Source organism: Cornus florida, unplaced genomic scaffold (assembly GCF_030987335.1).
Source record: "Cornus florida cultivar Cherokee Brave unplaced genomic scaffold, ASM3098733v1 CherokeeBrave_3.0.0_Hap2_Chr01, whole genome shotgun sequence".
Lineage (NCBI taxonomy): Eukaryota > Viridiplantae > Streptophyta > Magnoliopsida > Cornales > Cornaceae > Cornus > Cornus florida.
In genome coordinates this window covers 14,828,923-14,842,806 of record NW_026775571.1, presented here as the reverse complement: position 1 = coordinate 14,842,806, position 13,884 = coordinate 14,828,923, and positions in this window count along the sequence as shown.

Sequence of the window (13,884 nt, the reverse complement as noted above, 5' to 3'; positions counted from 1 at the left end):
GGCCAAATTTCCTTTGGCTTTGGCTGCACGTGGGCTTGTTGTTTAAATTGAGAGATATTGTGTATTGTCCGTATATTGAAATAAGAGTGGAGATAAGGAAGAGATGATGTGGCAGGACCCAGTTGCTTTTTGGTTCAAATTGTGATCATTGTACTGATATTTGATAATGTGATATTATTTTGGTGAACTGTATATAGAATTGGGTCGGTGGAATGCACTTATATAATGAGAGGGGAGAACATCGACATAAAAAATGACTAATAATAGGTGAAGCGCATGCTCCCTTGGTTTGCCAGAGGGTTTCTCCTTAGTGTAATCTTACGATTACCAAGAGGTGTTCTACTACAGTGTTCTTGGTTGTCGAGGACTCTGGTTTTTCCTTTCCCTTGTTTTGACAAGTCTGTGGATTTTCTTTCTTTTTCATGTGTTCTTTGGTTTTTCTTGTAAATTGGTTCATATTATTTTATCTATAGAGGATGATCTTGCATCTCAACTAGAATTTTGCAAGCTTTTCGAGGAGGAACAACGCGAAGTGATTATAGCGGAGAAATCGGCCTTAGATGGGTCTACATGGTGCGCTCACAGCCTGGCCGGAAAACTTTTTATCGAGAAACCCCTGAAATTATTCGGGATGCGCAAAGCTCTTAGTGAAGCTTGGGGTTGTGAAAGTTTACAGATGTATCATATTAAAGCTCTTATGTTCCAGTTTGTTCTTCCAACAGAGGATGATTGTGAGCATATTTTAAACACACGCCCATGGAGCTTTGATGGCGACCTTATTTCGGTAAAACACTGGTCACCAACTTTTGTTTTTTCGGATGCAGCATTTCTGAGTGTGCCCTTTTGGGTACGAGTTACAAATGTTCCTCTCCAACTTACCACCGAAGATGTGGCTACAGATATTGGATCTTCTTTTCTCTCCTGTGAAGCAGTTGAAGTCCGAGATCTGCATCTTAAAGGTGGCCGGTACCTTCGTATTCGGGTGGGGGTTGATATCTCTAAGCCTTTCCGACAAGGGGTTAAGATTTTACATGGTGATCATTGCAAGTGGACAAAATTTAAATATGAACGCTTACCATCACTCTGCTATAACTGTGGCCGAGTGGGTCATGAATTGGTCACTTGTTCATGGAAGGTCGACCAGCTTGTTGATGTCCGACAGTTCAGTTTGTGGTTGAAGGTGTCTGGAAAGGTCAGGAAAATTAAAAAATGCCATATCTCTACCGGATCTAGCAGTGCTTCCCAGTCTCTTAGCTCTCCGTCAACAGACCTAGTTTCTCCGGTGCTGGAGACTTTCATCGGTGATGGTTATAGTGGCAACAGTGATCCGATTACCACTCTTGGTCCGTGTTCTTCAATAGACGGAGCGATGTTAACTGAATCCAGCTGTCATCCCGTGGCGTGTCCTCCAAGTCCCAATCAGTCAGTGGCTGCTTTAGAGGTGGAGCCCTATTAATGTCTGTGTGGTTTGTGTAACCCTTAATCCCGAAGGCTTTGTTGGGCCAACTTTTGAGGCCCAATCTTTTGGGGGTCAACCCAGCGTGCAACCCATTTCCATTTCTTTGTTGAGCCAGTCTCATCTGGCCGGTCCTGAAGTTTATGGGCTTGCTTTATCTCCATCTCTTCATTTAGTCCAAGGCCCAACCCCACCTTTTGACCCAGGAGTGGTTCCTAATTTTCCAGCGTCGCCTTCTGTTTCTCGTTTGTGGAAGAAAAAAGCTCGATAACACGTCACTGCTGCATCTGAGGCTTCTCTGCCATTGTCTAAAAGGAAGTTGGATACTATTGATTTTGTTCCCCATCCAGATTTCAAGCAATCAAAAGGGATGGTTTCAGAAGTTCACAGCATGACAACTGCTGATAGTTCGTCGCCCAGTTCTCCAAATTTGGTGGTGGTAGCCAGCCCCGATTGGGCCCAACCCCCTCAATGAGAGTTTTGGTGTGGAATTGTCAGGGTCTGGGGATCCCCTGACAATTTCCCAGTTGAGGAGGTTAGTATCCCTCCACTCCCCCCTTTAATTTTTCTTTCCGAAACTAAAATGTGGGAGACCGGATTGAAAAAATCCAAGTGTCATTGGGTCAGTATGAATCTTTTATTGTGCCTTATGTGGGAAAGGCTGGGGAGTTGGCTCTCCTTTTTTCCCATGAGTGGCAAATATCCATTATTGATTTTACAGAATTTCAGATTACATGTCAAGTGACTGGTGACCGAGGTAGTCATCCTTGGTTTGTTACTGGGATTTATGGTTCTTGTCTTGAGAAGGAACGTGCTTATCAATGGCGGTATATTCACAGTCTAAAGTTCCAGTTAGGCCCGCGATAACTTTTGGTGGGAGACTTTAATGCTCTGTTACACAATGATGAGAAAAGAGGAGGACGTTTTAAAACCAGATGGATGCTTCGTGAGTTCAAGTTGTTTCTTAATGATTGTGCTTTAATGGATCTTCGGTTTAAAGGGTTTCCTTATACTTGGCATAATAAGAGAGCAACGGGTAAGCTCATCTTGGCTCGCCTTGACCGGGCTTTGTGTGCTGCTCAGTGGTTCAGCTCTTTTCCTCGATGTATGCTTCATCACTTATTAGTTCATGGTTCGGATCATAATGCTATCCTGCTGTGTTTAAATGATTCTATTTCCCACTCCAGACCATCTTTTTACTTCGATGCTCGGTGGGTAAAAGAAACTGATTTTAAACCCACGGTTGAGTCTGCTTGGGCTTCACACGGGGTTGGCTCTCCATTACACACTATTTCTCATAAATTGGCTCAATGCAAGACTGAACTTTTATCATGGAGTAAAGGTAGATGCACCAATGCTCGAACTCGGATTAATTTCCTTGAAGCTAGATTGAAATTCTTGAAATAGCAGATTTATGACTATGACAAGGCTGAATGTTTCAAATTGGAGAAGGAATTGGGCTTGTGCTTGGTGCGATGAAGAACTGTACTGGCTTTAGAAAACTTGAATTGCTTGGTTGAAGTAAGGGGACAAAAATACCATGTATTTTCATAGAAAGACTCATATCAGGCGACGGAAAAATGAAATTATTGGGTTACAGGATTCTGCTGGTACATGGAGAGATTCTAAAGATGATATTCGGCAAGTTGCGGAAGATTATTTTCACTACCTTTTCTCTTCCCTTCTGGATCAAGATGATTATCATTTTTGGGGTTCTATCCCTTCCAAGGTTTCGTCAGGTATGAATCAAGAGTTGCTGAAAGATGGGACTATTGAGGAGTTGTGGGCTGCTTTAGCAAGTATGGGGTCCTATAAAGCACCGGGGCCAGATGGTTTTACCCTACTGTTCTTCAAAACAAATTAGGATATTCTGAAGTTTGATCTTCTTCAAGGTTTTAATTCCTTCTTACATGGTGGTTCGCTTCCTCCTAATCTGAATGCCACTAATATTGTCCTCATTCCAAAGGTTAAACATCCTACCCAAATGTCTCATTTTCGTCCTATTTCCCTTTGTAATGTGGTGTATCGTTTATTCTCTAAAACTCTTGCCAACTGAAGTTTTTCTGCCCCTTATCATCTCTGAATCCCAGAGTGCTTTTGTCCCTCATCGCCTTATTCATGACAATATTCTTCTGGCCCATAATCTTTTGCATGTTTTAAAGTCTAAAAAAGACGAGGATTCTAGTTTTCTTGCACTTAAGCTTGATATGGCTAAGGCTTATGATCGAGTTAAATGGTCTTTTGTTTGTAATTTCATGAGTCATTTGGGTTTTAGCCAACGGTGGGTGGATTTGATGAAGGAATGTATCAGTACTGTATCTTTGTATCTTTTTCAGTAATGTTGAATGGTGAAAAGGGGGATTCGTTTGTTCCTTTTCGAGGCTTGCGTCAGGGAAACCCTCTCTCCCCCTTCTTTTTTCTTTTCTGTACTGAAGGGTTGTCCCATTTATTTCGGCAGTTGGAGAGTAGGAAAAAGTTGAATGGTTTAAAAATGGCCAGAGGTTGTCCTCCTATTTCTCACTTGCTTTTTGCAGACGATGTCCTTCTCTTCTATAAAGCAAAGCTTTCTGAGGTCCGCGGTATTAAATTCATTTTGGACAAATACGATGGCCTAACGGGTCAACTGGTTAATTTTGATAAATCCTCTCTTTATTTTTCTCCTAATACTAATCTGGATTTGAAAGCTCGGTGCAGACAGATCTTATGCATTCACAATGTAGATTGGCAAAATAAATATCTTGGGCTTCCTTCAGTCTTAGGACGGTCCAAGGTTGCCTTTCTCAATTTCATTTCAGATCGGGTTTCATCTAAAGTCCGGACTCTCAAAGGAAATCTGCATTACAAAGTGGGTAGAGAAGTTTTGCTGAAAGCCATGCTCAATGCTCTTCCAACGTATGCAATGCAATGTCTTAAATTTCCTAAGCAGAATTATAAGGATTGACGAGCAAGCTTCTCAATTTCTGGTGGAGTGGGGAGGAAAAATCATCTAAGATTAAATGGGATAGTTGGTCGACTCTTTGTGAATCAAAACTCTCTAGCGGTTTGGGTTTTAAAATATTGAGGCTTTTAACTTGGCATTGCTTGCAAAGGTGGCGTGGCGAATGGAGGTTAGTGATGAATCTTGTGATGACACTAGATTTTTTAACCCAGTGTGTCCTGTGATGAACCAAAAGAATGACCCGATAACGGATCCAAAATGCGGAAACGAATGAAACTAAGTGGCCACTAGAGATGTACGTCATCCCTAAGGCATCAAAATGACTCCCCATGGCATGATCAAATTGCATTATATGTTATTGTGTGATGATGTGAATATACACGCAAGTGTAAAAAAAAATTTTAAACATGCTACAATGGCCCATGGCCTTATTACAACTCATTTACAACATTTGACATGTCAAACTTCCAAGTTAGAAAAATTACATTTCATAGACAAATCATGAACATGCTAACACTTGCATGTGAACAAGAATGTTTCTAAAGAAACTCAACTCAGCAAATCGCCCAAGCAATTGCAGTCTCAAATGTTGTATCTTGTATCTGAAATATGCCCCAGTATCGTAGGGGTGAGTAACATAAAGCTACTCGTAGGAATTGAGCATGCGTCGACCTACGTTTTACAAGTGTACATGATTTAATTATTGTGGTTCATTCCACCTAACGTCTATGTCAAAGGTGAGACTCAGGGAGCATCCTAGCTACCTAAGATTATTTCTAGCATAAAACACATCCTTTATGCAATTTCAACAATACAAGAGCATGCTACACATAGCAAAAAGATATAACATGCTTACACAAAGCAACTAGTTAGAAACATGCTTACACAAAGCAACCAAATAGAAATATGCTTACACAAAGCAACTAGATATAGATTCTCAAAGTTATCAACTTGAAATCTAAATGCTAAATCAACTAAATATAACAATTTAGTATGGATGTACTTAACAACATCAAATCGCAAATAGCCAAAACCACAGTCACAATATAAACATGCTTAATAACTTGGAATTGAATGCGAAAACAAATAGTGGAAGACTTGGACATCACGTCTCGGACTAAACCAAGAACAAAATGGTTATTTCGGGCATTAACCCGCTGGGAAGACCACCGTAGTGCGCACTATCTCAATTGGGGAGAACTCATACCTCCTGCACTAAAGTCGAACTTTAGCCATATCATAGTAAGATTGTCCCAAGACTCCAAAATAATCAAATAAGTTCACAACTTATACGTAATTTATATAATGCACTAAGTCACCTTCCATGCACAAGTAGATTGTATCCACATAACACATGCTTTAAATCCACAACTACTATAGGATGACAATGTCGAATCTTCAAAGTGCGATTCGTTACACGCTATAACAATATAATCCAATATTGAAAACATAAATTCAAAAATTCATTATAAGTCAAAAGTCATGCTTTAAACATACTATTAATGTCAAATACATGAGTTAATCAATAATACCATAGAAACGGAATTTGATCTATAAACTAATTAAATTCTCTAGGTTTCAAATCTCAATCAAATGGCATCCAATTAATATATGATAAACAATATAACATGGTCATTACATACACCACATCAAAACTCGATTAAATCATAAGAACAATAAAGTGGAATTTAATTAAATCATGATAATCAAATCCTTAACTTCTAAAACAATATCAAATAGTTCCAAATTAACATATGTTAGAACATAAGTCATAGTTATCACAAATATCAAGTTAAACACTTAATTAAGCCAATGGAATCCTTAATTAGATTTTAATTAATCATTTTAATTAAAATCTCTAGATTTTCATACTTGTCCAAATGCTCTCAAATTAAAGTATGTTAAACAACATGCCAAGACATAATTTAAAAGCATATCACAAGTCAATTTCGTGCAAGGTACGGCCATGGGATTTAATCTTTCACAAAAGATAAATATTAAATAAAATATGCAATTTTTATTCAATCAACACCAATTTAATATATGTTAACAAATATATTAAAACATGATTTTCTAGCATACCACAATTCAAATCAAAGTTATATGTCATCATGAATTTTAAATCTTATACAAAGAAATAAAAATTACCAACTTTCTAAATTTGATACAAGGCATACATATAAAGTTGTATAATCATGAGAATCACTCAATACAACACATATAAATCCTAAAACATTTCCTACCTCAATTGGAATGAAAATCCTAATTACTACTGAAATGAAATCGCCCTAAATTTTTGGTTCGCAAGACAAATATTTCAGCTTGTTACCTTCAACTTGGGAAATTCATAAAAAATTCAATTCTAATCCAAATTGAATGAATCCAAAGCCCAACGAAATTTTAAACACTGTAATTTGATAATATCAATTTAGTTTAACAAAATATTTTCCCAATTGAAATAGGTTTGACCCACAACTTTGAAACAAATTCTGCCCAGAAGACATATTTTTAGCCTATAGTTTCCAACTTTGAAAATTCATGAAAAATTCATTTGACATCCAAATTGGGCAAACCTAATTTATTTTGGAAGTAAACATATGAGAGTGTAAAACTGAAAATTTAAGCCATGATCCAATGTCAAAAGGTTAGTGAAATAAATCATCTAAAAATATATTTTCCAGCTGCAATAAAAACATGGACAGCAGATAGTCTTAGATTTAAAAAAAAAAAAATAGAAAAGCTCTAAAATCGTGAAAAAATTCTGAGCAGTGTAAAATCCATAGGGAAAGTTCCAGTAAATATTTCAAGATAATTGAATTACCATAACTCCATATAAAAATTCGTTTCCGGACCGGATAAGAAAAGATTTAAATTTCCAGCAACTAGTTTGCAACTTCAAAAATTAATAACTAATTCATTTTAAATCCAAATTACATGAAACCAAAACTAAATGGAAGCTAATTGATTATATTTTCATGTTATATATTTAATTTGATAAGATTTATTTCAAGTTAAAACAGTTTAAGGGCAAAATACAAGTTATTCTCTTCTATGCATGTAAAATACTTAATAATGACATAAAAATACTTCAAAATAATAGATCAATACCTCACTAGAGAATTGAATCCCTAGATACCAAAGCAAAACTAGGAGTTAGGCTAGATCCTTCAAGGGTTTTGAAGAAGAGGATGAGGGGAATAAAAAGTATTCCAAGCTTTATGGTCTAAAGTAACTGGAAGGTCCTCAAAGATCAAGGTCAATGCCTAAAGTTTCAAGGTTCATCCATGGAGGCTAAGGTTTTGTGGTGAGGAAGAAAGAGATGAAATGTGAAAATGTGTGAGTGGAGGAAATAGAAATCCTCCACTCACTATGTGATTCTACACCATGGTCAACACACACATCTATGGTCAATTGCACAAAAACCCTCCTTTAAAACCATAATCCCAAAGTGGCTCAAAGATATTTGCAAGACTAAATTGTGAACCTACACTTGTCACTAATCCATGGCTCCTTCCTAGGCATAATCCCACACCTACACTTGTCAACCATCCAAGCCAACAAGTGCACCAATCGTAGGCCAACAAGTGGGTGAATCCTCACCCTCCAAATGTCATCATCCAATGCATCAAAGTGTTTCCATACAAATGTCAGCAAGTGAACCAATGAGAGTGTGACACTTGTTACACTTTTCAAAAATTGCAAAAAGGTCTTTTTAAAAATATCTTCCAAATTTAATTGCAAAATGGTCCCTAAGATGAAAAATAATTACTTTATTTAATTACACTAAAATCCCACAAGTTAAGAAGAATTACACTAAAGTATGCATTAATGCCCCTTTATGAAGGAAGTAAGCAATCAACATGCTTTCTAGAAAAGTAAAAATACCATTATCATAGAAATCAAATATCATGAATGCATTCAAAACCGGAATCAAATCTGAGCACAAAAAGTGAGGTTGTGAAAGGAAAAAGGATAAACGAGTAAAAGACAAAATGTGAATAGTGTTCGGAAAAATAAAATATAGAAATGACACAATCCCTAAATGAAGTTTTCAATCCAAGGAAAAGAGTCTCGGAAATCATTCCAGAGCACTCGAGACGACATCAAGTGATGAAAAACCGAACCTAAAAAGGAAAAGACAACAAAGAAAAATTATCCGTGAAAATCCGGGTTATTACAACCTTTCCACCATAAAGGGATTTCATTCCCGAAATCCAGCCCCAACCAATAAAAGGCGAAACCAGGATAACTACAGAGTACATCTCTGAGTATCCCACACAACATGCCACACTAGTGACCTCAAAGCTGAAAGGAACACACAAACCAGTGCCATTTGCACCCATGTGCTCATGACAAGACGACCTCTCAATGGAAAAGTGACCACATGGCCACACGGCAAGTCTGAACTTACACACAGAACCCAAGGTCAAACAAAAGAATGGAAAACAACAACCGTAAGCATTCCTCCTGATGAACCTCTAAACTGATCCATAAACAACCACCAATTGAACTCCAAGATCATCACAGATCAAATCAAAGTACCAAACAAAGACGACATGGCAGTATGAATAGCGACCAGAACCCGCCCACGATGTACTCAAATGTGTGGTAGCAATGACAGTGCTTAGTGCTCGTCCACACTTACTCATCAGTAAGGTAGCATCTACGGCAACTAGTACTCGCCCACAACACACAACTTCGTACGGTAGTATGACAGTATAAGGCACTAATTCATAACCTGCCCCCCACTAGGTGTACCCATGAAACCTCTCGATACCAATGACATCAATGTCACAAAACGATCATAGATAAAAGCAATATGGGAACCAGGCATCTGTGAGAGTTAGAATATGGTCCAAAGATGTTCGGACCATCTCGGCTAATCCCAAACTCTGACAACAATGTCATAGGCACCATTATGCTTAAGGCCCCAAATCCTCAATACAACAAAACCGACTACTCTAATGTCTCAAAATGCTACTACCAACAACATCAATCGAGAATCTAAAGCCTGTGAAGCGAATCAAAACCTCCAAAAATTAAAACGAAACTCACCACAAGACATTCCATCGAAAGTCCTACATTTCTCCCTGAAACAGATCAACTACATGACCAAGCACCATGATCAAATATCTGATCCACAACCTTATCACGGATAGCTAAATACTCAAAATACAAGTCCACTAAGTGGCACTCACATCAAAATGCCAACGACCAAGGTCATAAAATGAATCTCTCAAAACCGTGCTTAGCATCACCAAGCTAAATCAAAATTCCCCAATTTCAATCCAAGAACTATCACTGGAACAACAATTTCTCAAAACTACGCCTAGTCATAACTAGGACGAGAAAACTCCTCAACAAGCCATATCTAACAGTGATCCTCCAAAACTCTTCCTAAGAGTCAACCACATCAAGGCCTCCAAAATGAAAACAAGTCCCCAAAATACATTCTCAAAAGTGCATCGAGCTCACCTCACGAATCAAGCAAATCCTCAATGATATGGACATAAGTCCCTGAAAAAGAATCACATATTAATCAACTTACTTTGAGCACCACAACCGTCAACAACCAGGGTAGGAACTCCCCAAGGGAAGACACGAAAGAAAGGGGACCACTAATCCTAAAAAAGACAACACCACGACTCCATCTCTGAAATGAAAGACAACAAGGTCAAAGACTTCACCCCCTACATGGAAGTAAGTCGACCAAAATCTATCAAATCCTCACCAAGGACTCAAGACAACAACGATGATCCTCATGGACTAACCAACCCCAAAACAGAGCATAACGCAACGGAAGGAAGAGATTCACTCCTTGTGAAGTCCCTAACACGAACCAACACAAAACCATTGTGGAAACTCGCATACAGACTACGTGCGACCAAGGGAAACGAATGGGAAACCCAAACCTAGAAGTCATGCATATGACGAGGAATGCAACTACCAGAAAGAAAATCTACTCACATAGATGAAAATCAAAAGCACATGTTACACGTCTCCACATAAACACAAAAGCATGTCATTAAAGCGCAGTAACAACATGGCATCTCGAAGCATATAAGAACGGCATGCTATCACCACAAAACAAGAAGGCAAATGTGGATAGACCTCCACCTACTCATGCATCACAATATCATAAATCATACTACTAATATGGTAGTAAATGAAACTGCAGAAAACAAAAGTGATGGAACAATGAACCCTATCGACATCGTGTCCTAGAGTGCCTAGGTAAAAAGGAAGGACCAGTCTATACACTGACTCCAAAAACCAATGCAACAACAACCTGTCTCAAAACAAACGTGAGCCCTTACCACAATGGTAAGACTCTTACAATCCATCTCTGAATCTAAGGGTGACACTAACAATGCAATGCTTTCTCTACCCGAAGCATCTATCAATCGACTTGATCCCAAAAGCGTCATCGCGCAAGGAGAACTTAAAGAAAATGGCAACTATAGCCATACCAACAACAACCAAATCAATCACCACGAATGATCTCCAAAACAACCATCATCATCACCGATCAAAGGACAACGCCTATCAAAACAAAACCAATACTGATTTCATCCGAACTGCGCTTGTAGCTAGTCAGCACGGTAGCATGACAGTGCCATGCACCTGCCCACAAATGTACCCGCCCATGAAAAATGCAAGTTCTAGAGGAATATTCCTGGACAATCAAGGATCTTAAGAGGTCCATAACCTCATAATGGCCCAAAACCGACAAATCCACCACTACGGTAACGCCAAATGACTCATCTCACAAGAGCCTAAACAAAAGGTGACCATCCACCTACCTCAAAACCAATACTAGGTCGACAATAACCTATACTACCACGAAACTGTGACTACAATTACCATCAACCTCAACTCGTGCCTCAATGACCAATCCCATGTCATGCCAAATATGCAACACAATTATGCATACACAATTCTAATCTAGCATACGTCACATGTCATGCTCTTTACATTACAATAAAACAATGCTAAACAAACGGCATACAACATGTAGCACGTAAGCACATAAACATGTTATTAACCAAAACATGTTATCACAAAGCATATAAACACATAGAGTATGACAACAAAAGCATGATATACACCCAAAACCCGTCGTCCTAAGGTTTTCGAACCTAGGAGCTCTGATACCACCTGTGACGACCCTGGATTTTTCAACCCAGTGTGTCCTGTGATGAACCAAAAGAATGACCCGATAACGGATCCGAAATGCGGAAACGAAGGAAACTAAGTGGCCACTAGAGATGTACGTCATCCCTAAGGCATCAAAATGACTCCTCATGGCATGATCAAATTGCATTATATGCTATTGTGTGATGATGTGAACATACACACAAGTGTAAAATGGTATTTTAAATATGCTACAATGGTCCATGGCCTTATTACAAGTCATTTACAATATTTGACATGTCAGATCTCCAAGTTAGAAAAATTACATTTCATAGATAAATCATGAACATGCTAACACTTGCATGTGAACACGAATGTTTCTAAAGAAGCTCAACTTAGCAAATCGCCCAAGCAATTGCAATCTCCAATCTTGTATCCTGTACCTGAAATATGTCCCAGTATCGTAGGGGTGAGTAACATAAAGCTACTCATAGGAAATGACCATGCATCGACCTACATTTTACAAGTATACATGATTTAATCATTTTGGTTCATTCCACCTAACGTCTATGTCAAAGGTGAGACTCAGGGAGCATCCTAGCTACCTAAGATCATTTCTAGCATAAAACACATCCTTTATGCAATTTCAACAACACAAGAGCATGCTACACATAGCAACAAGATATAACATGCTTACACAAAGCAACTAGTTAGAAACATGCTTACACAAAGCAACCAGATAGAAACATGCTTACACAAGTCAACTAGATATAGATTCCCAAAGTTATTAACTTGAAATCTAAATGCTAAATCAACTAAATAAAACAATTTAGTATGGATGTACTTAACAACATCAAATCGCCAATAGCCAAAACTACAGTCACAATATAAACATGATTGATAACTTGGAATTGAATTCGAAAACAAATAGTGGAAGACTTGGACATCACGTCTTGGACTAAACCAAGAATAAATTGGTTATTCCGGGCATTAACTCGCTGGGAAGACCACCCTAATGCACACTATCTTAATTGGGGAGAACTCATACCTCCTGCACTAAAGCCGAACTTTAGCCATATCATAGTTACAATGTCCTAAGACTCCAAAATAATCAAATAAGTTCACAACTTATACATAATTTATATAATGCACTAAGTCACCTTCTATGCACAAGTAGATTGTATCCACATAACACATGCTCTAAATCCACAACTACTATAGGATGACAATGTCGAATCTTCAAAGTGCGATTCGTTACACGCTATAACAATATAATCCAATATTGAAAACATAAACTCATAAATTCATTATGAGTCAAAAGTCATGCTTTAAACATACTATCAATGTCAAATTCATGAGTTAATCAATAATACCACAGAAACGGAATTTAATCTATAAACTAATAAAATTCCCTAGGTTTCAAATTTCAATCAAATGGCCTTCAATTAATACATGATAAACAATATAACATGGTCATTACATACACCACATTAAAACTCGATTAGGCCATAAGAACAATAAAGTAGAATTTAATTAAATCATGATAATCAAATCCCTAACTTCTAAAACAACATAAAATGGTTCCAAATTAACATATGCTAGAACATAATCATTTTAATTAAAATCTCTAGATTTTCATACTTGTCCAAATGCTCTAAAATTAAAGTATGTTAAACGACATGCTAAGACATAATTTAAAAGCATATCACAAGTCAATTTCATGTAAGGTACGGCCATGTGATTTAATCTTTCACAAAAGATAAATATTAAATAAAATATGTAATTTTTATTCAATCAATACCAATTTAATATATGTTAACAAACATATTAAAACATGATTTTCTAGCATGCTACAATTCAAATCAAAGTTATATATCATCATGAATTTTAAATCTTATACAAAGAAATAAAACTTACCAACTTTCTAAATTTGATACAAGGCATACATATAAGTTGTATAATCATGAGAAACACTCAATACAATACATATAAATCGTAAAACATTTCCTACCTCAATTGGAATAAAAATCCCAATTACCACCGAAATGAAATCGGCCTAAATTTTTGGTCCGCAAGACAGATATTTCAGCTTGTTACCTTCAACTTGGGAAATTCATAAAAAATTCAATTCTAATCCAAATTGAATGAATCGAAAGCCCAATGAAAGCTTAAACACTGTAATTTGATAATATCAATTTAGTTTAACAAAATGTTTTCCTAATTGAAACAGTTTTGACTCACAACTTTGAAACAAATTCTGCCCAGAAAATACATTTTCAGCCTGTAGCTTCCAACTTTGAAAATTTATGAAAAATTCATTTGACATCCAAATTGGGCAAACCTAATTTAGTTTAGA